We start from the raw sequence: 25,744 nt of genomic DNA, 5'->3' as shown, positions 1-25,744 counted from the left end.
AACTATAAGAGCTGTTCAAACTTGGTAAGTAGATGTATTCTATGAACCGCATTAAGATTTTTACACAAAAATAGAAAAAAAAACAAAAAAATTTGGGGGGTTCCCCATACTTAGAACTGAAACTCAAAAAATCTTTTTTCATCAAACCCATACGTGATAGGTCAAATATCATTTCATTTTTTTCTAAACTGAATAGTTTGCGCGAGAGACACTTCCAAAGTGAAAAAATGTGTGTCCTTCTCCCCTGTAACTTCTAAAATAACAGAATGAAAAATCTAAAAAAAATATATGATATACATTACCATGCAATCTTCCACCGAAAATTGGTTTGAACGAGATCTAGTAAGTAGTTTTTTTTAATACGTCATAAATGTTACGGAACCCTTCATGGGCGAGTCCGACTCGCACTTGGCCGCTTTTTAATTGTTCAAATCTTGCAAATTACTCTTTCATGATCCTCCATACATTCAACACCACTTTTTGCATATAATCGTTTTGTCAAGACCTACTCTCCTGACTCCTGTAGGTAAATCAGAGGACCGATTTTTGAATTTCGAGCGCTCGATTTCGTCACTCGAAAATCTGTGGAAAACGGCGAAATGCTATTTTTCTAAATACGAGCGTTAGACATTGGGAATCGAGTGGTATTGACCACTCGTTTTCAATTCCATTAGGAGAATTTAAATGCCTAATAGTGGAGATATTATTGAACAAAATACACGAGATCGAGTGGTCGAAATTCAAAAATCGCCCCCCTGGACTTTGGGATATTACATCAGTTTACTGCAAAATCGAAGTTTTATTTGAGTCGTCGAGATCCTGACCTGCACGGCGGCTACAATCCCTATGACAGTTTATTTTTATATAAATAAATATTGTATGACATTATTATTGACCAAAGTCCCACAGTAAGCTCGGGGACTTAGACAACGCATATGTATATATGTATATATTATATAAATATTTATAAATACTCAAATATATAAAACACCCATGACTCAGGAACAAATATCCGTGCTCATCACACAAATAAATGCCCTTACCAGGACTTGACCCCGGGGCCATCGGCTTCATAGGCAGGGTCACTAACCACTAGGCCAGAACGGTCGTCATGTGGACTACTCTATGTAAAAATGTTACGTAAAATGTGTATAGTCATGTTTTTTTTTATACCACGACGGTGGCAAGCAAGCATACGGCCCGCCTGATGGTAAGCAGTCACCGTAGCCTATGGACGCCTGCAACTCCAGAGGTGTTACATGCGCGTTGCCGACCCTTTAAAAATCTGTACACTCCTTTTTTGAAGAACCTCATACTGTAGACCCTCGGGAAAACCTCGGCAGGTAGCTCATTCCACAACCGGAGCGTGCGCGGGAGGAAGTTCCTCTTAAACCGCACAGTGCGTGACCATTTAGGTTCTAGGGTGTGAGGATGAACACCCTGCCGACGGCAAACAATTCTTCAGAGCACAGCCCATTGTACAAGCGGTAGAACACACATAAGGAGGCAAAGTCTCTCCTTAGACTTAAAGGTTCAATACCGCTTGTGAGTTTGGGATCGTCGACGATTCGTACAGCACGTCTTTGAACTGAGTCGAAGGGCCCAAGCTGGCATCCAGGCGCTCCTGCCCAAAGGTGACAGCAATACTCCATATGGGGTCTCACTTGCTTGTTAATGTTTTGGTAAATAAGCAAATTATGCCATTTAGAGATGTAAAGTTTAAGTAATAAAAATACGGTAAAACATATTTTTCAACTATTTTTAAATTAAGCCCAACCAAAAGAGACTTAAAGGAACTATAAATAGGAATCATCATTAGATGACAGATATAGGTAAAGTAATATGGTTTCAACATGTTCATCTATTTTTTAAATAAAGTAATCCAATCTAAAACTGGGCAATTGCTTCCCACGCACGTAACCAAGAAAGGTTGAGTTTCAAAACTAGGTAAGCGAAAATAGAACTATTATTACCCACTGTTTGAGTTTGACACGTGCCTTACCGGCTCATTTTATTTATTTCAGGAACTACGGGACAATGTAAATGATGTTTCGTATTACGGAAATTAAATGATTAAAAATATTAAGGTCATAAACAGCAAACACAATATTTATGCTGTTTTGTAACCGTGACTGAACCTAAACACTTTCGTCTATTCGTTACTTAGGTATGTAGGTATTACACTTTTCCATTACAGTCTTATAACTTACAGTTCTCCATAGACATAACACTAACATTGAATTCCTTTTTGGGCAGTCGTAAAATACTAACTAGGTTTTTGTAATGCTCTGTAGCTAACTGCGTGGTGAAGCAAAAACGAAGGCTTTTTAAGGATACCAGATCATTTTGCTCATACTAACAATTCAAAAACTCGATGAGTTTGTTTCATTGCAAAGTTCATAAAGCCTTTCATCCCCATCAGACCAGCTGATTCGTATCATAACATTGAATTGTTTAATAAAATCGTATTGTAGGTTTATAACCCGACGAGTGGTAGAAATAGATATTGTAGTATTATAATTGTACGTGATTAAGTATGTACAGACATTGCAAGTTGATAAAAAGTTTGTAATTGTGCAAGGGGTTAACAAAAGTCTCTGGAACAGAATACTTGTAGTTAATCTTGATATTCAGGCCTAATTTATACTATAGTTACCCAAAGATGTGCTGAGCTGACGGCGTAACTTCTGTTTGGCCAATTTGATTGTCGAATATCGAAGGTACAGTCGACGTGCAAGATATGCTTAAATTTTTTTCCTTATTAAAATGGAGTAAGGTGTACCTAAATCTCGACTTGAAACGTTGACTGTACGTGATACCGTCAATAAATGTAATCTTCTTTCGCTTCATCTCCTTTTATTTTGCACCTGTATTGTTTGTTATGGTGCATAGAATGCAATCATAAAGTAATCAGATGAAGATTGAAGTCCCAGTTTATCATTTTTGTTATCGAAAATTAAAGACGATTGTGAAGCTTATGCTAATAAAGTATGATAGAGGAAAAAATGATAGAAATTACGACCAAAATTGGCACAAGAACTTCCAAACATTCCAAATAAAAAGTTAACTTTAATTTTTCTGTGTGTAAAATATATAAAAAATCGTAAGAGTGCAAATTTAGCAATCGCAGCCATACATTGCCGGCACGAATTCAATTACATACCTCCATTCGAAACACATCCGATTGAAACAGAAGTTCCCCCATACGCTGGAGATCACAAATCAACGTTTTATCGCGAGAGTCCGGTGCAGGAAACTATGTATCATAAGTGGGGCATCGATCGAGTGCCGGCTGGGATTTATGACCGTGAGCCTTGGCGACGGGGATGTAGATATACGGAAGTGGCATCAGAGTTTGGACATAAAGTGTCCAACGTTCAACTTCTACGCCAGCGTTGGGTAGACCTAGGTTTACCTGGCCATACCTAGTATTGTCAAAGCCTTTAGGTAAAGCTCGAAAATGAAATCAACTTTTACACCATTACCAGCCAGTGTTGGGTAGACCTAGTCTAGATGGGTACGGGTAAACACCGAATACAGATTAATGTTGTTCAAATTTTTGGACTTTACCCAAAAGGCTTGGGTAATACTAGTTATACCCAGGTAAACTTGAGTTTAATTAACCTTCTAACACATACCAGCCCATAATCTTAAATATAATTTCCTATTCATTTTTGGGCAGTTCCAGAAGTGTTTAGTTTGTGTTCAATCGCTTTAGTATTGACATTGCTCATATGAGACAGAATAAGACATGACCAACAAAAAACCCATCAAATACAAATCAGATTCACAGAATAGATTCTGTGCAAAATGTCATAAATACAATTTCTTTATGGGTCCAAATTTATTGAGTGTTAACACCGTCCTGTTTATAAGTTTGAGCGTCTAGAGAAAGGTTAGTAAGTGTAGTTACTTGAAATTTAATTGAAAATAAGTATGTAAATATTGTCTTCGATTACCGCTAAAGCTATTAATAGTATTTTGTTAGTCTAGGGATGAAAGGCACCCATTTCTGAAGCCATAATTTTGCGCTCGAAATATTGTAAGGTTCAAGGGCGTACTGTGTGTCGATTTGTATGCGGAGGTCCGTAACAGTTATAAATATTTAAATGGAAACCTTAGGGCCATTTGCATCGACCATAGTTGACGAAGTGATCAACGGCAATCAGCAGTGAACTATGAAGTTTTCCATACAATACAATTTAGCGTAGTACGTTTTTAGAGGTGACAGATGGTTTTGTGCAACGGACCTTGATCTTGGACTAATCTTCAGGCAGGTACCTACTCTCTTATGGTCTCAATGTTTGAAATTCGGCATTACGGTGAAAGGTGAAATTGTCATTCATTATAAAATCGTAGCTCCTTAGGGCCTATTTAACTACAGTTTGCTCAATGTTTTGTGCGAGTTAATACATTTACTCCTTGCGTTTCGTAACAATTTTATGATCTCGCATGTAATGTGTTAATAGTGCCAGTGATTAAACATCTTGATAGTAGGTACTAATTCAGATCTGTATTATCACATTTTTTTCCCTAACATTAAAAATAATCTATTTTTTGTTGTATATTGAAGTGAAAAGACAAACCAAAAATGTGCTTTGGTCTTTTCAACTAACTAACTAACTGCTTTGGCTCAGCGATCCAAAAAGAATCTTGGTCTCTGAAACGAGAGAACGCCTCCTGTCCCGATCCAGCGCGGTTTCCTGCCATGAATTGGCATTCAACCGACGCAGGTCCGTCTCCACGACATCACACCAGCGGTACCTGGGGCGCCCGATCGGTCGACGGCCGATTGGTCGCCCCAAGTACGCTTCCTTGACTACGCGATCCTCCCCCATTCTGAGTAGGTGACCGAGCCAGCGAAGTCTGTGGGATTTAGTTACGCCGATGATATTGGGCTCAGCCACCAACTCTTCGATCTCGGCATTTTTCCGGATCTTCCAGCAGCCGTCGTCACTTCGGAGAGGTCCCAGGATCTTCCTGAGCACTTTTCTTTCCGCTATCAGGAGCTGACTTTCCTCTTTTTGAGTTAGTGTGTGTGTTGGTCTTTTCAAACTATTTTGAATTTTTGTTCCGGCTTAAACTTTCGTATTTATCCTTTAAATGTTAAGGGACGTTAACCTAATTTTATGGTTTAACTCACGTATTTTTAGTCACTCGCGCAATATGTTTCGGAGGACTCCATTTTCAAGCACTCAGTGCTTGAGTAGCGGTCACGATACCTATTGTGCGGCTATCGTAACCGCTATTCAGGCTATCCGAAACATGAACGGAGACTCAGGTTCTCCAAAACATGTCCGGCGAATAACTAAAAGTACGTGGGTTAAACCGTTAAATTAGCTTAAGTAATATTAGTATAAATAAATAAATATTAGGGGACATCTTACACAGATCAACCTAGCCCCAAACTAAGCAAAGCTTGTACTATGGGTGCTAGGCGACGATATTCATATATATTATTGTATAGATAAATACATACTTATATACATAGGAAACACCCACGACTCACATAAATAAATGCTCTTGCCGGGATTCGAACCCAGGACCATTGGCTTCATAGGTAGGGTCACTTCACTACCCACTAGGCCAGACCGGTCGTCAATCACTCAGGTCGTCAGTATGGCTTCGCGACAGTTCGATTAGGGTCCATTTTGGTTCTTTATTATATATTAGGGCTGAATTTTGATAATCATTTTCTCCTCCTATATGAAATACGATGGCGTTGTATAATAAATAATTAATCCGCATTACATATCCGTCCTAAAACAAACAGGTTTCGCTTTTTTTGAGTCATCAAAGTGACAATAAAAATGTAAATGGCCTAGAAAAAGGTCAGATTTTTATTCAGTGAGGGTGCGAACCGAAAGGTGGGAAAAAATAATACCCAAAGCAAACCTATGTGAATTTTATGACTGTGTACTTAAGGCCTTACCTGCCATGAATGGCAACGAGCGTGAATTGTAGAGGTTTAGTAGAATCGTAAATGTTAGTGGCGTCAGCGAATTGTGTAGCGATGAGAGAATGATGGCGCTCAGGTGTGGTGAAATTGGGTTGACTATCTACATGTCCTATATGTATAGAAAATACAATATAAATATCGTATTTGTATTATATGTGTGTAGTTAAACAGTATACTTAGGTATATGTATGTCGGTTAATCTCCAAATAATCTTTTTGGAGTAAAACTAAGACTTTATTGTGTAAAATAATCTTTATCATATTACAAAAAACGGCCAAGTGCGAGTCGGACTCGCCCACGAAGGATTCAGTACCATTTATGACGTATTAAAAAAAAACTACTTACTAGATCTTGTTCAAACCAATTTTCGGTGGAAGTTTGCATGGTAATATAAATCATATTTTTTTTTAGTTTTATCATTCTGTTGTTTTAGAAGTTACAGGGGTGTGTGGCTGTGACATAAACGGACAGACAGACGGACATGAAGAATCTATAAGGGTTCCGTTTTTTGCCATTTGGCTACGGAACCCTAAAAAGGTCTTCATTGTGTACAAAAAACGAAATCGCCAATAACAATGAAATAAGAACAACGAGATCATGCATCCAGCCTTCATACACTGCCCAAAATGATTGAAAATTGGAAGTGATTTGGAATATTTGGATGATATATTTTGCTTGTGGGCATATTTAATTTGTTAGGTATGGGGTAGAACTCAAGAATTATAATAATTTATTTAACAACCTAAATATATGTAAGTATAGGTACTCGAGCAAACGTGAAAGCTTTGTTTATATTTGAATTAGTTTCCAGCATCTTCAACTTTGTCAGCAAGGCGTAAAGTGTATATTCGGTTATTGCCAGTTTGATTAGCTTCCGAAATCCATAATGTGTACGGTGAACTAATTAGCTTAGATATCCTCATCGAGCGGTCTTAGATTATTGGCGTCAATTATCGAAGCTGCTTGTCTTGTGGTTGCAGCTTTAATAGAATCAACAACGTCAAAGTCTGTGACCTGAACGAGGTCTTCCTATTCTGAGTCTAAGTAACACAATAAGTATTGATTTGGTGGAGACCTCAGGATGACATTGATTGGGTAACTTCAGTTGCATTACAGCACGGGTGCTGCCACTGTCAATTTCCTTGATAAAATGAGTGACTTTCGTAGCCGCATTACTGACGCGATTAGAACGTTGAATCCATCTCTCATTTCATCCAAATGATTCAGCCCGTACCAGCATATCTGCTGCAGGGGTGCGACGTGACATTACTGCCGCAATAACGCTGCTGACTGCATTACTGCAGGAAACGTAAAATTTAATATAAAAATATATACACGATAATTCTTAATCCGTGAACAGGAACCATCTTTTCTAACTCAGTAATTGATGGAGATTACGTTAAAGCAGTAATAACATGGAAACAAACTTGTTTTTTTTTTAATCATAATTTTAATTTTGAGTTAAATTGAGTTCTGACGACCGGTTTGGCCTAGTGGGTAGTCACCCTGCCTACGAAGCTGATGGTCCCGGGTTCAAATCCTGGTAGGGGCATTTATTCGTGTGATGTGCATGGATATTTGTTCCTGAGTCATGGGTGTTTTCTATGTATTTAAGTATTTATAAATATCTATATATTATATATATCGTTGTCTAAGTACCCTCAACACAAGCCTTATTGAGCTTACTGTGGGACTTAGTCAATTTGTGTAATAATGTCCTATTATATTTATTTTTATTTATTATTTATTTTGTCCTAAAATCCTTGTCACTCTAGTACCTTATCGGTTTTAATGAGTTTGTAACCTCTTTACAAACTTATTAGCAATTGACAATTTATGAGTAAACCCTGTCCTTGACATTGTCAATCACTTTTGTCATACGCATAAACAAAGTCAGAGTCGTGAATATTGAATGAGAAGATTATAACTAATTTTCCAAAAATCATGCCTCCACCATATATCCGTACTCAAATATCGAGCGTTACGACATTGTACGTTTGTCGATACAAACGAACAGCACAAGACGAACCCAACAGTTATTTCACGAACTTCATCCAAACGTCTTGATTCCCAGACACACTTTGATAAGCCGCATGCACCAAAACCTACGTGACTTCGGGCAGTTTACAGTGCCGCAACATGCTCAAGCACCCGGACGACCTCGTCGTCATCCTGACGATATGGATGGACGAATCTTAAGATTCTTTGCTCGGGATCCTCGAAGGAGCACTAGGCAAGCAGCGAGAAGATTTCGAGTGAGTCAATCCTTTGTGTGGCGGTTGCTTAACTTGTCCGATGTACATCCCTTTCATTTTCGACCTGTGCAAGATATTCTACCAACAGATTTTGTAGGGAGGGTTGCTTTCTGTCAGTGGTTCGAGAGAAACATCGAAACCAATATCTTTTGGTCGGATGAATCGACCTTCACGCGTGTCGGTCAATTTAATGTCCATAATGAAAACTTTAGGGCTGCCGAAAATTCTCGGCTCACCCGAAGAAACGCGTTTCAAGTGCGTTTCTCGGTAAATGTGTGAGCAGGGATAATTAATGAGACATTAATTGGACCCATATTCATAGAAGAGAGATTAAATGGAGGAAACTACCTAAATTTGCTAAGGCATATGGTAACAGAGCTGTTGGATGAAGTGCCACTGCGGAATTTGAATAACCTGCATTTGCAGCATGATGGTGCCCCTGCACATTTTGAACATAGGGTTCGCGACTACCTGAACGCGGAATTCCCTGGGCGGTGGATCGGCCGCGGCGGCCATATCGCATGGCCTCCATGCAGTCCAGATCTCACTCCATTGGATTTTTACCTTTGGAGTGACGTAAAACGAATCGTTTATGAACAAGAGTCCAATACTGTAATAGAACCGACGAATCGGGCCGACTGTCAGTGTATTAATTTAGCCATCATGTGTAGTTCTCTTTATTCGACATTTATTTCGTTGACCTTCCTCTCTCTTTGACACCTATTTTAATACATAATACACCAATTTGAATTAACATTTTTTTGTTAATTTTATTATATTCTAACTAATTTTAATTAAGTTTTTGTTAAGTGTAAACCAGCACATACCTACAGGTGAAAAATTATAAATTATAAACATACGATAAAAAGTTACAACTTTTACACAAACATACCGCTCCGTGCTGCTTCCGATGCTAAATTCATATAAAACGTACCTAATAAATATTAAGTAGATAGGTGAGTACCTACCTACCAAATGTTTGCAAATAATTTTCATACTCTTTGGCGTCTACGTTTACCTACGAAATAGACTGAGTAAATATCTAGACGCTAAGTACCTTCTTACTTCAATAAATAAGTAATTACCTGGTAAAAGTGTGGTGAATCTCGATAAATTGTGTAGCTATTTTGTTAAATCGTAGAAATATCGTTCCTAACCTGTAGCGAAGACGTGTCAGGCATAGAAACCTTTTTGTTTCCAACTTATCCATGTAGGCTTCAGCTGATGTAGCGCTTTTACAATTCGCATAACTCTTAAATGGAATATTCCACGTCAAACTTATTTATTGGAAAAACGGACGGCGCAAGTTTTTCGGTAACCGGCTAAATGCGTAGAGAATTGTAATGTTTAAGGCCTATATGATTGTAATCTACGTAAGAATTGAAGTAGAAGGAGCCCAGAATATTTGTCTAGGTTGTAAAGAAAACTTATTTAATTTTTGTTTTATTGTTATTTGCGTTCCTGTAATGCATCAAAACAAGATCAAACTTATAACAAATTGTTTAATCAGAATCGGCCTCCAAACTTTAATGCTTATAAAAACAGTTGTTTAGGTATATACCTACCATACAGCTAACTGTACATGATGCGAGTAATACACCTAAACATAATTATAAACTGACAACTTTTTTTCCTTTTTGCTAAGATAACAACAGATTTCATACAGCAGACGAGTTCGATGTTAAAAGTTCCTATAAATTTTACTAAGCCGTACAATAGGAAACTTAACAATTATCTTTCCTAGACTCCATTGATGTTACTATTGAAAGGTTGTAGCGGCAGGAAGTTAATTACGAGGACTCGGCGCACAGACACCGCATTCTTAAACAACAATTCAATACCGGAATACCATTTCAATATGAATATGTCCTTCCCGCTCGAGCAAATGCAGCTGTTCTTTAGTTTAAGTGAGAGCACAAAACAAATACATTTGCGGTATCATTTTGTTAGATGAAATGCTCATTAGAAAATAATGTTCAGACTAAACAAAAGACTCAGCTAGTATTGAAGCCATCTGAAACAACTTCTTTGAACTTGTACACGGGAAAGGGCAATCATAAATGTACTTGGCCGGATTGTTTTATCATTATTGCATAAATTTCACATGAAATATAAAAAGAAATAAAAAAAAACTAGAAATTATCAACTTAAGTACTGCATTCTATGTAGTCGGAATAAACTAGGCTTAAAAACCCGAACCGATTAGTTAAATTAAAAGTGCTTGTATCTATTAATTAGGTATATACTCTTATAAAAGTAATACAAATACGAGTACGTGTCATTTTATCCCAGCTTATTAAACTACATTTATAATTAAGTATTTGCATGAGCCCACGTCAAGAGTTTGGCTCCCATAGAAGAAACTTTGACAAATTCGATTTGTTATGAACCCGTTAATTTGAAACACCGCACGTCGTGACGCGGGTCGCGACAGTTCCCCGATATGTAATTAGGGCTACGAAGATTCATCCTCCAAGGGAATATGGATTATACTTTGGACTTGGTTTCACCTATATGCTTTGACGCAAATGTAATTTATAAATTCGAGCATATGTAGGAAGTTTCTGAAAAAATCTGACAAAGTCGAAATGAGGCGAAATTCATAGTATTTGGACTCATCTGGCCATAAAAAGGCATTCTCAGTTTATTTGAAATTTGTAATAGCGATCATTTTCAAAAGTATTCACTTAATCAAAACTCTTTTTTTGTACCTAAATGTTGCTGTTAATGAAGTATCAAATGATGTGCTACACATTGTTTTTTAATAAAAATACATATTTTTATTAAAAAAATATATTTTTATTCTCATCAATATAGTGGTTCACAAAATACGCCCATGTTACAAATTTCTTAAAATATAGCTTATATACATGCTGGATCCGGAGGAAAATGCTGCACTTCCGTGAGAGACGACCTCTTTATTGTGTCGACGTCTTTGCGGGACCGTTTCTTCAACGCTGTTTAGCTGCAGCAGCAGCTACGAGCAGTTCGGAGAACGATGGTAAGCGTCTCTACAGTAAGGAGAAGGTTGCGGGAGAAGAAAATCATGCCCCATAGAGCGGCTACAGGTACTAAATTGACGGCAGAGTATTGGCGAATCCGACGTGATTTTGCTCGTGAACACAACAATCGACGCAGAAGAGTGTACAGAAGGCAAGGGGAACGTTATTCACAAGCCTGTCTTGAAGAAACCGTCGGATTTGGAGGAGGATCCTGCATGTCCTGGGGTGGCATGTCCCTAGCTGGTAAATCCGAGCTCGTTTGTGTTTCCCGCACTGGTGGTGGTCCAGGCCAGGGATCCATGACTGCTCATCGGTACATCACAGAGATACTGGAGGACCATGTGTTTCCATACGCCGAATTTGTCGGTCCTGGATTCACATTCATGCAGGTTAACGCTCGCTCCCACATTGATTGTGCGGGAGTACCTTGATCAGGTTGGGATCACCGCTATGCAGTGGCCAGCAAGGAGTCCGGACCTGAATCCCATAGAACACCTTTGGGATCAGGTAAAACGGAAGGTGCGGTCACGTGATCCTGCAACTGCGACCCTGGAACAGCTTCGAGATGCCTTCATTGAGGAGTGGGATGCTCATCCTCAAGAGCACATCGTGACTCGTAAGGTCCATGAAGGCTCGCATGGAGACAGTAATTAAGGCCAAAGGAGGCATCAGGCAACACTAGGTTTTAAGTTTTGTATAAGCATTTGTATACCAATATTTTTTATTTGATTGTGTTTTATTTGTTGTTTTTTTTTGCATGAATATACGATTTTTATTCCTTATTAAAAATATATTTTTTTTACTTTTTACTAACTTTTGCATTGTTTTTAAATTCTCTTTAAAATGAACCCACACACTCATACTTTACCTTTAACAACATAAGGTTTATAATGGCTTGAAACAAAAATCCGTGGGTGTGCGATTTCTGTGACGCAGAGTGTATTAGTAAAAAGGCTGTGACATACTAACAGACGGACAGAGAGCCAAAACACAATTACACGATGGGACGTCGGGTCATAGCACGATACGACCTCTCAATGTTACATAACGTCGCAACGTGACACGACATCGTATCATGCTATGACACGACGAAGTCGCGTGGTGTAATCGTTTTTGGCCAGGACGGATGTGATGAAACTAAATATAAGGGTTCCGTTTTTGCTATTTGACCTACAGAACTTAAATAGAAAAATGGGATTATTGTTTACAATTAAAATCTACCACAACTACATGAATCCTTGTTATGTCCTTGAACGCCGTGGCCGAATGGGGCGAGGCCAACTTGGTCGGATTCAACGCCACCAAAACCCAGGCGTGTCTTTTCACCGCAAAACGGAGCCAGTTCACCTTGGCTCCCACTTTCCGAAATGTGTCCCTTCCCGTGACTAACACTTTAGAGCTTCTTGGTCTAAGTTTAAAATCGAACTTAAACTTCGGGTTGACTATTGAGTCCAGGGCTAAAACTGCTGCCAAAAAACTTGGTGTCCTATTTAAGGTGAGGCGGTATTTCACGCCGAAACAGCTTCTCTCCCTATACCAAGCACAGGTCCGCTCGAGCATGGAATACTGCTGCCACCTATGGGACGGTTCCGCCAAATATCAGCTGGCGGCCCTGGACTCGATAGAGCGCCGGGCTCATAGACTTTTTGGCGATGACCCATCTATCAAGTCAAAATTACAGAGCCTTGAGCATCGCCGTCGAGTCGCTAGCCTATCGGTGTTCTATCGGATACATTTCGGGGAGTGTGCACAGGAACTGCACGATCTGATCCCACCTTCCCCTTTCCATCATCGGACGTCCAGGCGTGGGGAGCGAATGCACCCGTTCGTGGTACACATTCCATTTGTTCGCACTAAACGGTTTGCCTCCTCTTTTTTGTTACGGACGGCTAAAGAATGGAATGCGCTCCCGCCCTCTGTATTCCCTGATAAATATGACCTCGGTCTCTTTAAAGCAAGAGTGAATAGGCTACTACTGAATCGGTGAGCTCCATCTTAGGCCCTGTCTTCACTTTCCATCAGGTGTGACTAGAGCCAATCGCCGATCAGTTTTTAATAAAAAAAAAAAAAATGAATACATTTTATCTAAATTCCTATTAATAAATTTACTGTAAAATCTCGAATACTCAGTTCATAAAATTCTCGTAAATATTGTCTTATTATTTCACATAACCTTACTTTACGATTTAAGTAGTTTATATATGTAGGTATACACATTAACCATAAACATTTTATTGTACTTAATTAATGATCAAATCAAATAAGGAAGGGTTTTATTTCAAAACACATAAGGAACAAATATTGTTCAAATTATATCTTTCTCTAAATATTTGCCTTCAAAGGGGCACTTAGAAATTATTTACGTGAATTGGGGGCTTTTTGGCTTAATTCCTAATTACGCCATATGTCATTTGCAGAGTCAAATTATATCCAACGCGGCCCAGTGTTTACTGCAAAGCTCGTAATGAACAAATATTACGACTCATTTGCTGACTAAATTAGTCCTAACAAAACAGAAACATGATTGCAGAACCATAACCACGCGCGGAATATCATGTGTGAAGTTTTCGTCAGATCGAACTTTGAAAAATGCAAACTAATGGAAGAATATTAACTCCAGTTTCAATTAGATTTAGATGATCCCTTTTATAATATTAAATTACAATATACATTATATTACACTAATCTATACGATTTTATAGGTACCTATTATGATCGTCAAGTAGGAAAACGATTTGATTAGTATACATATGTCAAGCAATAAACAATATAAACCATAATTAGCAATCAATTAATTAATTTAATTATTAAGTGTGCGTGTGCGTGTGCGTGTGCGTGTGCGTGTGCGTGTGCGTGTGCGTGTGCGTGTGCGTGTGTGTGTGTGTGTGTGTGTGTGTGTGTGTGTGTGTGTGTGTGTGTGTGTGTGTGTGTGTGTGTGTGTGTGTGTGTGTGTGTGTGTGTGTGTGTGTGTGTGTGTGTTTTAAATGTACTGTGTATGGACTTGAATAAACATGTTGTTCTTACGTTCGTGTTTCTAACAATATTTTAAAATTTTCTCAAGAGAACTGTCCACAACTAAGCAAGGAATTAAAATAGTCAGGTTCATTCCCATTCATCTCCGGCTTCTAGGAGCGCACTTCAGAAGTTGGCAATAATTATTTCAGGTTCGTAAAAGTTACAGGGGAAAAACGTTAACTAAACTTTGAGTTACATATGTAAATATTTGAAATATCTCTTCTCTCCTTTCATAAAAAAAAAAACACAAAATGATGTGCTTGAATTCCAATAACTTGTCAAAATCAACATTAATTGCTGCTCTTCACTGATGGGACGCCTTGCGTCTGTTTTACAAAAGTTGTCACCTGTATAAAGATGAAGTTGCAATAGTATGTATAAACAGTGAAATTTTTACTAGAAGAGATTGTACCTATAGATATATTAGATCTAAGCGAACACTAATAACTTAATAATATGCCGAACTCGTATCAACCACAAATGGCGTTAACAAGTCTGTGACAGCTATACCATGTGCCTGTTGAGATTTTATCATTTCACTAAACGCGTTTAGTGAAATTATAAAACGAGTTGACTTTTGGAGCTCGTTTCGTCAACTCACTGATGCGTTTCAGGGATTTTAACAAAGGAAAAAGCTAGTTGACTTTTTTGGAGGACTTTGTCATTTGACTAAACTAACTCAGGGATTTAATCAAACGACTGAATTTTTCTAGGCCAATGATAAAATGGATTAGCCATTTATATATCCTGCGAGCCTTGATCATATCCCTGATTTAATAAAATCTCTATTTTGATAATTTCCCAGTGACATATGTAATCTTATTGAGATCTTCCCTACTCTGTCATCGGGTGCTATTACGTGAAATAAAATAAAATGTCTTAAGAAAAAAAAAGTTAGTTATCAACACACAATACTATTGTTACTGGGTTATCTACTCTGAGTAAAACAAACAAATGCTAAAATCCAAGTTGCATGAACATTGTTTGACGGTCGTCACAGGTGGGATATTACGTCTTTTTTACAAAAGGTCGTCACCCGTATCGGGATGAAGTTACGATTGTATAAATAAACTGCCAAGAACAGTGTGCTTTCAAAGTGGTGGCTGTCAAACGTATCAGGATGTAAGTTAGGAGCGGAGGATATACTAAGGCTGGTCAAGTCACGGTAACACTATTTTGTATGAATTTTGTGAACAAACTCCGTATGATTTCAAATTAAGAATAGAAGATAATAATGTTTATTAATTTTTTGCTAAATACGTACTATTAACGTAAACATTATTATTCTTAGCACTACTTTAAATTGTAACTTGATCGAGAAACAAGTAATTTAAAAAATACAAAAATTATGTTGATATAATTAAGCTCAATTGTTCTTCGCATAAAATACCAAAGCAGTGAAGAACCTAATAAAGATTTACATTTTAATTGTATAAGAATATTGTACTTAGAAAACCCCTAATTTAAGGAACGCGTGCAATAAGCAACAGGAGGTTCAATGTACGAAAATCTAATATGTGAAAAGCGTCTCTGCTTTAGTCCTTAAGGCGCACTGACAGGTACGACCACTGCGTGTGCCACACGGGCAAGCGCACCTTTCCTTTCGGCGTACCTCTCATATTTCATGAAATTGTAGAAAGGCCCTCTACGTGTTGTCTTCGTCTCCCAGCACTACTAACAAATGTCCTGAACACCAATTGTTCCGTGTACCGGAAAGACATACTTCTCACGCCTAAATTGAAATAAAAGTACAGAAAACTTATAAACTTAAAATACAACATCTTGGGTCTCCCTCGACATTCCTTACGACCTAAAATCCTAGTGTAATTGTAGCCCTAATATTTATTTGTCCTAAACATTGTTACTATAATGATCAAAAATGCTAAAGTTCTTTGCCATAACATTGGTTTTCATAAAAACTTTTGCCCTAAACTATTTTGTCCTAATGGGTATAGCCCTAGGGGTATAATTGTTGTCAGAAGAGTAGGTTAGGTTAGGTTAGGTTAGAACTGCGATTTGTGCCCAGCGTGGGCGGAGGAGCGGGCCGCACTCGTGGCCATAGTGGGGAGCGACCTTTCCTTGCCAGCGGTGGTGAAAGCCATGCTTGGTGGGGAGAGGCCATGGGTGGCTGCGGCCTCCTTCTGCGAGGACGTGATGGCGCGATGCATGATCAACGCGCCCACTGAGGTGGAGGGGTGATATATATTCCCCCACAAGTCGAGTCCGAGTCCGGATGGCCGCTGGCGAGGTTGCGTGTAGCTTTTAAGTGTATTTTCATTTCTTGTCTATTTTTAACTGTATGGTGCACAATAAAGAATATTTACTTATTAACTTACTTATTATGGAATATAATATTAGTACAAATATTCATTAAATGTCAATTCATATTAGGATATAAGGGCAAGCACAATTAGGGCCTATAAACGTTAGTACAAATAATCATTATAACAAAAAGTATTAGGGAAAGAAAAAAAAGGAGAAAAAATATTAGGAATCCCGATATAGATCCCGACAACTTTTTATCGGAAGCGAAATCACAACAAATGTACGTAATCGCCTCTCGCCACTCTTCTACACGGCGGCTCCTTTAGTTCGATTCTGTAGCGCGCTCCAATAACTCTGTCTAGTACAAATGTACTGCTGAACTCGCAACGTTAAAACCTGCTTTACGGCTGCAATAACCAGCAGTGGCTGTGCCAAGCGAATCAGATTTTTTTTGTTTTGTAAAAAATATGGTTTTTAGTAATGTACCTAAGTAAAATTCTAAACTCAATATTACTTATAAAACTATAGTAGTTACTGTTGAAAATTGAGAAGGTAATGTTATTTTTTTGTATGTTTATTGACATTACTTCATTTTTACTGAACATAAATTACTAATTTATTGCGTTTAAATTTGTTTAACTTTCATTTGGTATTGAATTGTACTATTTGACATATTTTTGTTATTATTTTTATGATCAATATAGCTAGTATACCTATACATATAAATATTCAGAATCGTATCGATTACAGATGGCTGCATATAAAACTATAGTAGTTACTGTTGAAAATTGAAAAGGTAATGTAATTTTTTTGTATGTTTATTAACATTACTTCATTATTAGGGTTTCGTAGCCAAATGGCAAAAAACGGAACCCTTATAGATTCGTCATGTCCGTCTGTCTGTCCGTTTTTACTGAACGTAAGTTACTAATTTATTGTGTTTAAATTATTTTAGCTTTCATTTGGTATTGAATTGTACTATTTGAAATATTTTTGTTGTTGTTTTTATGATCAATATATGAATATACCTAGTATACCTTCATATAAATATCCAGAATCGTATCGATTATAGATGGCTATTGAAAAAAACCTAACGATAAAAGCTTTTATCAAAAACGAAAGTAGAAAAAAAAACTATTCTTATATTGCAGTAAAGATGCAAAGAAGTATTTTGTATTGTTTTACATAAATTGTGCAACTCATCTCGTTTGTTCCCAGTCAAACAAATAAAAGTCTTATTCACGAGTCAGTTGAAAAACGGGTAGTATTATTTTAAAATTTATATAATTAACCGTGTTTTTCGTGTAAATTATATTTTTTACTACAACGATGACAAAAGCGGGCGGTACAAAAGGGTTTTATAAATTGGATAACACGATTTTCACTAGGCTGCCAGAGAAAGAACCATAATGACTTCGAGAGTTGTGAGATGTACCTTATGTGTCGGGATAAACGATCGCTTTAGTCATGCAACTGTTGACTGCTAGGAAAAAAACAGGGTCAGGCATCAAATAACAATTTTAACTGGTATTTCGTAAATGTGTCTACTTAGTATATCCCTATTCAAAGAAAATATTCGCAATTTACTTTCATCTGAAACTATTTCAAACCCCCTTAGTCGTAACTACGTCGCATCTTAATTCCACTAACGTGGGTTAAAACCCTTATTCTTCGCCTTAGCCGAGCGGAAAAAGCTTTTCCCATTATCAGATCTGAATTAAGCTCATGAAAGCTAACCATTTCGCAGTTGAGCGAAATTAATTTGATGTTTCGGATCGCGAGCGAAGTTTCCGCGACGACGCCCTGATCCCTTTTGAATTGAACCAAATTAATGTGGATCTTATCGCGGCCTTAGGCTGTACGCTCACTTGAGCAAACTTTATAGGTACCCAACATTTGACAGATAAACTAAAGGTAAATATCAGCTTCAGTTTGGATTTTTACGAGCATACAAGACTGTAAGTTTGCCAAAGCTGCAGTAAGTAGGGCTCTGTTGCGGAAAAAGTGGAGAAAACCGACATTACAGAAAAAAGTCGACTGGATTTGCCATGGCATATACCCCGCTGAAATTTACCTATTAGAGCCACAATATTATTAGTGCAAACAGTAATCCTACCTATAATCGATTACGGTCATGTTTGTTATCCGGACTTTAATATGGAGCTCCTGAACAAGTTAAATCGTTTACGAAATAATTGCATTTGTTTTTCTTGTCTCCCTTATACGACCATTATCTTCTCATTCCGCTCTAAGCATGGCTGGTTTCCTATTCGTATATGTCGTAAAATTAGCATGCTCTGTATCCTCATTTCTGTTATTGATAATCCTTAGTCTCCCGAATATCTAAAATCTACCTTCCACTACATAACAGTACTCGTCTCTCGAGTTCGTTAACTTCGCTCTTCTGCCAATCTTTCTTTGTCCATACCACCCCACCGAACTCGCTACATGCCCAATTCCTATTCTATTCGGGCAGCTCGCCTTTGAAATACTCGTAGTCTTCCTGTCAAAATCCTTCCTGTCACATGGGTGTAAGGTGTAAAATGTATTTACTATTCATTAGTTTCTATCATACAATAGTTTTTGTAGTAATGAAATGGCCAAGTCACATATTTTGACTAAGGTGTAGAGTTTGTGAAGTTAGGGCTTGTAAAGTTAGAAGCTTGGCTCTACAAGAGATCTAATAACTTTTTTATAGTTCTAGCCTTATGGTATGGTCCTGGCAACATTTTACATGAAAATATTTTTGTTGGGATTTCACTTCTTCTTGTAAGTTGTTTTTAATTTAAAGGGTGGGGTGATTTACTATTAAAAATCCTGAAATGTGATGTGTCTGGGGGCATCATTTATACAATCTGCTTGTTTTACTGATTCCCCATACAAACGTCAACCCCTTTTTCCCTCTAACGCCCTTTTCACCCTTTTGGGGTGATTTGAGGGTTGGAAACTATTATAGTATATCCTTCCACATAACAAAAACTATCTACATAACAAATTTCAACTAAAACGGTTCAGCGGTTATTCCCTGTACAAAATTTCACCCTTCTTTTCACCCCCTTAGGGGCAAAAAATGTCGAGTTTTTTTGTTGTTGTTTGTGTACTAGTATTATGCTACGTACCAATTTCAGCTTCCTTGGACTTGTTGATGATCATCAGTGAGTGATTGAGATGTAATCATTTATTAAGAAGTTTTTTAAGTTACATTTAATATTATTACGACCTCGTAATTAATTTTTGCAAATTTATCGTATCGTAATATGTACTGCAAACATTACGAAAAATAACATTATGTACATGATATTACGAGATACTCACTTTTTATAGTAACTGCCAACAGGCATTGACAGTTACTTAAAAGTTTGTATCGCGTAATTTGTGTGTTGCTTTGCATTGCGGGCTAATTTATTTAGTATGGTTAATATTTTCATTGAATTTCGTGGTATTTTTAAGCAAAAATCTCAATATATACTTCTTTAATATTCGCCCGTATATTTTGAAATTTGCGATATATTTTGATATTTTATCATCTTCCATCCATTTCAGCTTAGCTGGATATAATTTGATCTGCGGATATTCGTTTGAGATAATTCGCAGCGATTGCTAACTTTTTAATTGAGTGCCAAGTCCAACAGCGATGGGCTGTGGGTTTAAAGGATATTCAACCCGAATGCACAAAATGTAAGAGACCTCGCACACTGAATATTTATGGGTTTTGGCATACCTAGTAGCCTACACGCTAACTAGGAATATTTGACGTATGTACCTACCTACGCACTTATTTTAGCATGTTGCATTTTAGGAGTTGGGTATCCTGTAGATTAATTAAATCAATTCACTAACTGAAAACAGTTGGATGAACTTAAAACCGATTTATGATAAATAGGTATGTTCAGCATTTTCTCGATTAAGTTAAGTTTCGATAAAAGAATCATAATCGGTATGCACTCCTGGGCACGACCACAATGTCTCAAACTGACTCAAATAGGTACAGGTGGTCAAAATACACGTAAACAAAAAAAAAATTAAGATTATTTTTATCTTTACCTAAACATCTTTTACATCTATAGGTAATTAAAACTACCATCATGTAACTGAAACTAAAATTACTAACAATATGCACAGTAAGAAATACACGTTTTTTTGGGTCAACCTGTACTTTTAACCTCTTTTTTTGTGTAAGTAGGGTGAAAACAATTTATAGTTGACGAAATATAATTTGCACCGATTTGTCATAAAACTCTTTACGAATACAAAAGGACAAAAAGAGGCGTGAATTGCTTTGCGGCACATTCCATCCATATAGTGGGAATAACTAGTTATGATACTTTACAGTACATATGGTGCTACTTTACCGCACTAGTGCGAAAATTAGCATATTACGTTACTGTGTCGAACATTTAAAGGGCCATATGTACTGTAAAACGTTGTACGATAAATAAATAAATAAATAAATATTATAAGACATTATTACACAAATTGACTAAGTCCCGCAGTAAGCTCAATAAGGCTTGTGTTGAGGGTACTTAGACAACGATATATGTAATATATAAATATTTATAAATACTTAAATACATAGAAAACACCCATGACTCAAGAACAAATATCCATGCTCATCACACGAATAAATGCCCTTACCAGGATTTGAACCCGGGACCATTAGCTTCGTAGGGAGGGTCACTACCCGCTAGGCAAAACCGGTCGTTAAATATATCTAGCCAAACCGGTCGTTAAATATGTCTATACGACTTCGGTTCTCGCATGTGAGTATGCATATTCACAAATGCAGAATGCAATGAACCGAGCAACACACGTTGCATTTTTATCACCTGTTTACTCAGTATAACTTAAATATACCTGCACAATACCTATTCTCTTCCGACACTAAAAGTAACCCGGCTTCAATTCAACTAATACAAGAATAAACACGGTGCCCTTCAGCATTGCCAGAGATTTTAACAATATATTCCTGATCATATTTAAAGACTGAGATGTCCTATAAACTTTTTCGGAATTCGCCTAATTTCAGAATTAAAGCTATGCAAAAAAAAACATATTTTTATTTTTACTCAGTGAAAAACGCCTTTTTGATGGCGATGTAGCCAGTATGGGACCTGTACCCCTAGTGTAAATAAATTCGATTTCGAAACGTGACGTACGCGTTTGCGTTTAGTCTCATTTTGTATGTGATTTAGAAAGAGCGCGCCAAGCGGGACGTTTTGGAAACTCAAAATCCTATACAAAATGACACTTAACGCAAACGCGTTCGTCACGTTATGATGTCGATAAAACTTACACTAGGGGTACTGGTCTGAATATTTTTATTGGTAGATGTCAAAAAGTGACAAGTAACATTTAGCAATAAATAGGTTTTACAAAAAAAGTTCAATTTTTTTTGAGTTACAGTTTTACAAATAGCGTTTTCAACACACTTGCTCAAAACGACGTTTTTATTCCACCGATTTTTGGCTCATAATCCTAGATATTAAATACGCGTGCTTTTTCAGTATATTATAACACTAGGGCTTTTTCATTATATAATCCGACTGAGTTAAGAAGGTAACTGATTGCAAATAATATGCATGGAAACGGAGCCTTCTTAATTTGGTCGAGTAATACATTTTTTTAACCAACAGGTTTCAAATATTAGTTCAAAGAGGTTTTATCACACCAAACATAATTTATAGATTAAATTATCTCGTAAATTACATTAATGAATAAACATAACATTCTATCGATTTGATCTCCATCCGTCGAAAAGAATTACGAAAATATTAGCTTTTTTATATTTTTTAATTGACTGTTTGTCGATTTCGTGCGTGCCTTTGCCTTGCGCGCGCATTGGAATCGTGCGTAAAAAATAAAAAAATAACGCGCCAGCCATTTTCCGTATCTGTCATAAAATTGAAATAGTTGCATGCATGTTTTTTTTTTTTATAATTAATTGGCGGCATATGAAACTTTTATTCAATGGAAAATCAGCAAAAACGCCCAGTCTTTCTTGGAAAACGTGTTGGTAGCTTATTCAAATGAACTGGCGAATAAGTGCCTACAAGCCCAGCACGCTTTGGTGCAATTATTCGATGTTAAAACAGTAAGCCACCATTTTGAAAATTGTAGGTACCTTTACTGTTTTGTTAAAAAAAACTGATTTATTAGTTTTGTTTTTTCCTCGCAAGTGTGTTGAAAAACGTCGTATGAAACGCGTGTGGATTGGTCATTACCCACATCGGCTTTCTTATTGCGCCTCGCCTCGTGTACACACACACACACTTGTATCATAATGTACTATTACATTTTATGTACACCCATGCGCTTTTGACCCTACTGTACAAATACCTACAAATAATCGAAAAAAAAACAAACTATTTTTTTTGGGGAATTTGACCTAAACTCATGTGATATTTTTTCCTTCTTATGGTGTCAAAAATGCGTGTTTAAAATCTCTCGGGACCTTGTATAATGTCGGAAGAATATCAATTTATAATTCGACGACCAGAGTTCGTAGCCAACGTTACAATCGTTAACGCTCCGTAGCGTAGCGTAGTCATCTCTATCTATCACTTTTCCATATTAGTGCGACTGTGATAGTTGCGTTTCGTTCGCCACGGAGCGTGAACGATAGGCACGTTGTCTACGCGGGTTGTATGGCCCAGTGGGTAGTGACCCTGCCTATGAAGCCGATGTTCCCGGGTTCAAATCCTGGTAAGGGCATTTATTCCCTTGCTAAATATATTTTTTATATAAGTTCAATAATATTATTATCTGTGCCTGTGTTAGTACGTTTTGCTTTTTTATTTTATTTACGTTACTTTAAAAAGTGCTAACAACAGCAAAATAATGCACCGTAAACAGGCGTCTAACCTAAAATAAACGAAAATAATCGAAAAGTCCAGACAGACACAGATAATTTCTTTCTCATTCTGTTCCCAAATATTCATAAGTTTTGGTAGAGGAAAATGGCACTAATGTTAGGAGCCGCTCCCGTCAGTGCGACGGGGATATTCACCTAAAATTCTCAAATCTGAAAAGGTATTTCCTCTTAATAAGTGCTTCGTGACTGATTGTCTATCTAAATAATTGTTTAATCCCAATCCAGGGTTTAATCCCAATAACAAACCCTGTTTAGCGTGCTTAGATAGTTTAGCAGTGCGGAGTCCGGACATACGATTTAAAGACAGGAAGGTGACATTCGAATGGTAATTGCAGCTGTATTACTATTGCGACATTACTGCTGAGGCCTTGACGCCGCCGCTGTATCCGTCACCTTCGGCAGCGGCGAACGTCATTCGTTTTATCATGGAAATTGATAGATACTCTGTGTCTACAAAGGAGTATCTCGAAACTCGAAACCAATAATATACGAAAGACCATTTCATCAACCATAAATGGACGAAACATCGTTCTATACCGGTCAGAGTTTTTCAACAGAATTAGTCTCATGCATGAAGTTTAAATTCGAACCAAACTGCAGTTGATTCTGACATTTGATCACAGTGCGCATACTACCCATATACTGTCAGGGGAGGAAACTAGAGCGTTCGGGTTTTCTCGGTCCCATTCGGCTCAGCATTGCTCCGAGCAATTATTGGGTTGGCATTGGCAAATCTTGACGTCCCTTTGCGTGTACAATCACAGATAAGATAATTACATGAATTTTGACAACCCTAAATAGCCGAAAGGGATAGTTCAGGGACAACATGATTCGGGCCTGAATTGCTGTCATACTTCGGCTTTGTAGGAAGTTTCTTTTCTGTACGGTAGTACTATTATTTATTCTGTGATGCTCTTAGCGTCTGGAGCGAACGGCAGCGGGAGACCAGAAACAATGTTGCAATGCATTTGCGGTGGTGATGGTGGTAACTGATACAGTAAATACATATAGCAAGGAAATTGATATTCCTTAACTACCCAGTTTATGAAATTACCCTAACGCACCTAACGCTAAAATTAATATTTCACCAATTACCTTAAGCATTTAGGTGTCACCTTTGTAATTTTATTTTCAATCAAATAGCCAGTAGTATAAAACGTAGACCGCTTTTAACATTTGCAGTAAACTCCGCCGGGCCCAGGGGGGCCGTAAATCCGCCGCACCTTGTTTTATTTAATTACTACAACTGCAGATAAGCTGCCGCAATTTGTTTTCGTCCCCCTCCAAGAACGTTTCATGAAAATGGTGAGTCTTGGGATGTGGTGGTCTTTCCGTCTTTAAGGCCGCTCTCAAAAATTGTTGTCTCACCGAGTTAGGGTCATACGCACATAGGAAAACTTGTCTCTCCTACTCCAGTTAAGGATACTAATTTTTGTTTGTGGACGATACCTATAACTTTGTTTGTCCCCTCCCCTATAACTTAGGTAATTTTGGGCTGTTCCAAAATTGTGGATATTTGTAGCAGCTGTTCTTAGCTCCATAACTTCAAAAAAAAACATAAACATGTAAAATATATTACTGTTCACTCACGTATTAAAAATCGAAACTTGTAATACGTGAGTGACACGTTTTAATATACGTATGTATATAATATGTCTGTGTCTCACGGAAGTTTTGTTATTAAAATCTGTATATTTATTTCAATTGAGGAAAAACCCGGTTGAGTGTGGTTTACTACCTATATGATTGCCTACCTAGTTCTTTATTTCAAATCCAGTACAATACATGTTTAGTGTATTAAAAACACTTCTCATTACTTTTGGTATAATATTAGAAAAACTAACTAGTTCTTTCTTATTCATTTTTTCATTGCAACTTGAACGCGAGTACCTAACTAAACTAAGGAAGTTGTAGAATAATTGGCAAATAATGAAAGTGGCAAGTGGCCATCCAGACAGCAAGTTAAATGAGATCGGACTTTATCTGGGTTCAGTTTAAGGAAGCACGGCGCACGGAAGCTGTTTGGTGGAGATGACTTTTCTTATTCACGATAGAGATAAATAATTATACTCAGCCCTCCTGCTTAATATTCACTGTATATAATGGTTTTTTTTTGCATAAGTGTGGATATATGTGACACCTATGCACCTATGAAATTTGGTATATCTGATAGACAACTGGCATGCCAAAATCGGACAGCGAGAGGGAAATTCCAGCCCCCGAGAATCCACCACCATGGTGCGAGGCCATAAACAGAGTTACAGGAGGATGGAATTCGGAAATGACAATGTTTAATTCTTTAGTAATTAACCGAAAGGCCCAAAGGCGATATGCAGGACAGCAGAGCTTGTCGGACACAAACAAAGGATGATGTGTT

This window comes from Cydia pomonella, chromosome 8 (genome assembly GCF_033807575.1).
Source record: "Cydia pomonella isolate Wapato2018A chromosome 8, ilCydPomo1, whole genome shotgun sequence".
Classification (NCBI taxonomy): domain Eukaryota; kingdom Metazoa; phylum Arthropoda; class Insecta; order Lepidoptera; family Tortricidae; genus Cydia; species Cydia pomonella.
The sequence above is the reverse complement of the archived record's forward strand: the minus strand, read 5'-3'. Positions refer to the sequence as shown.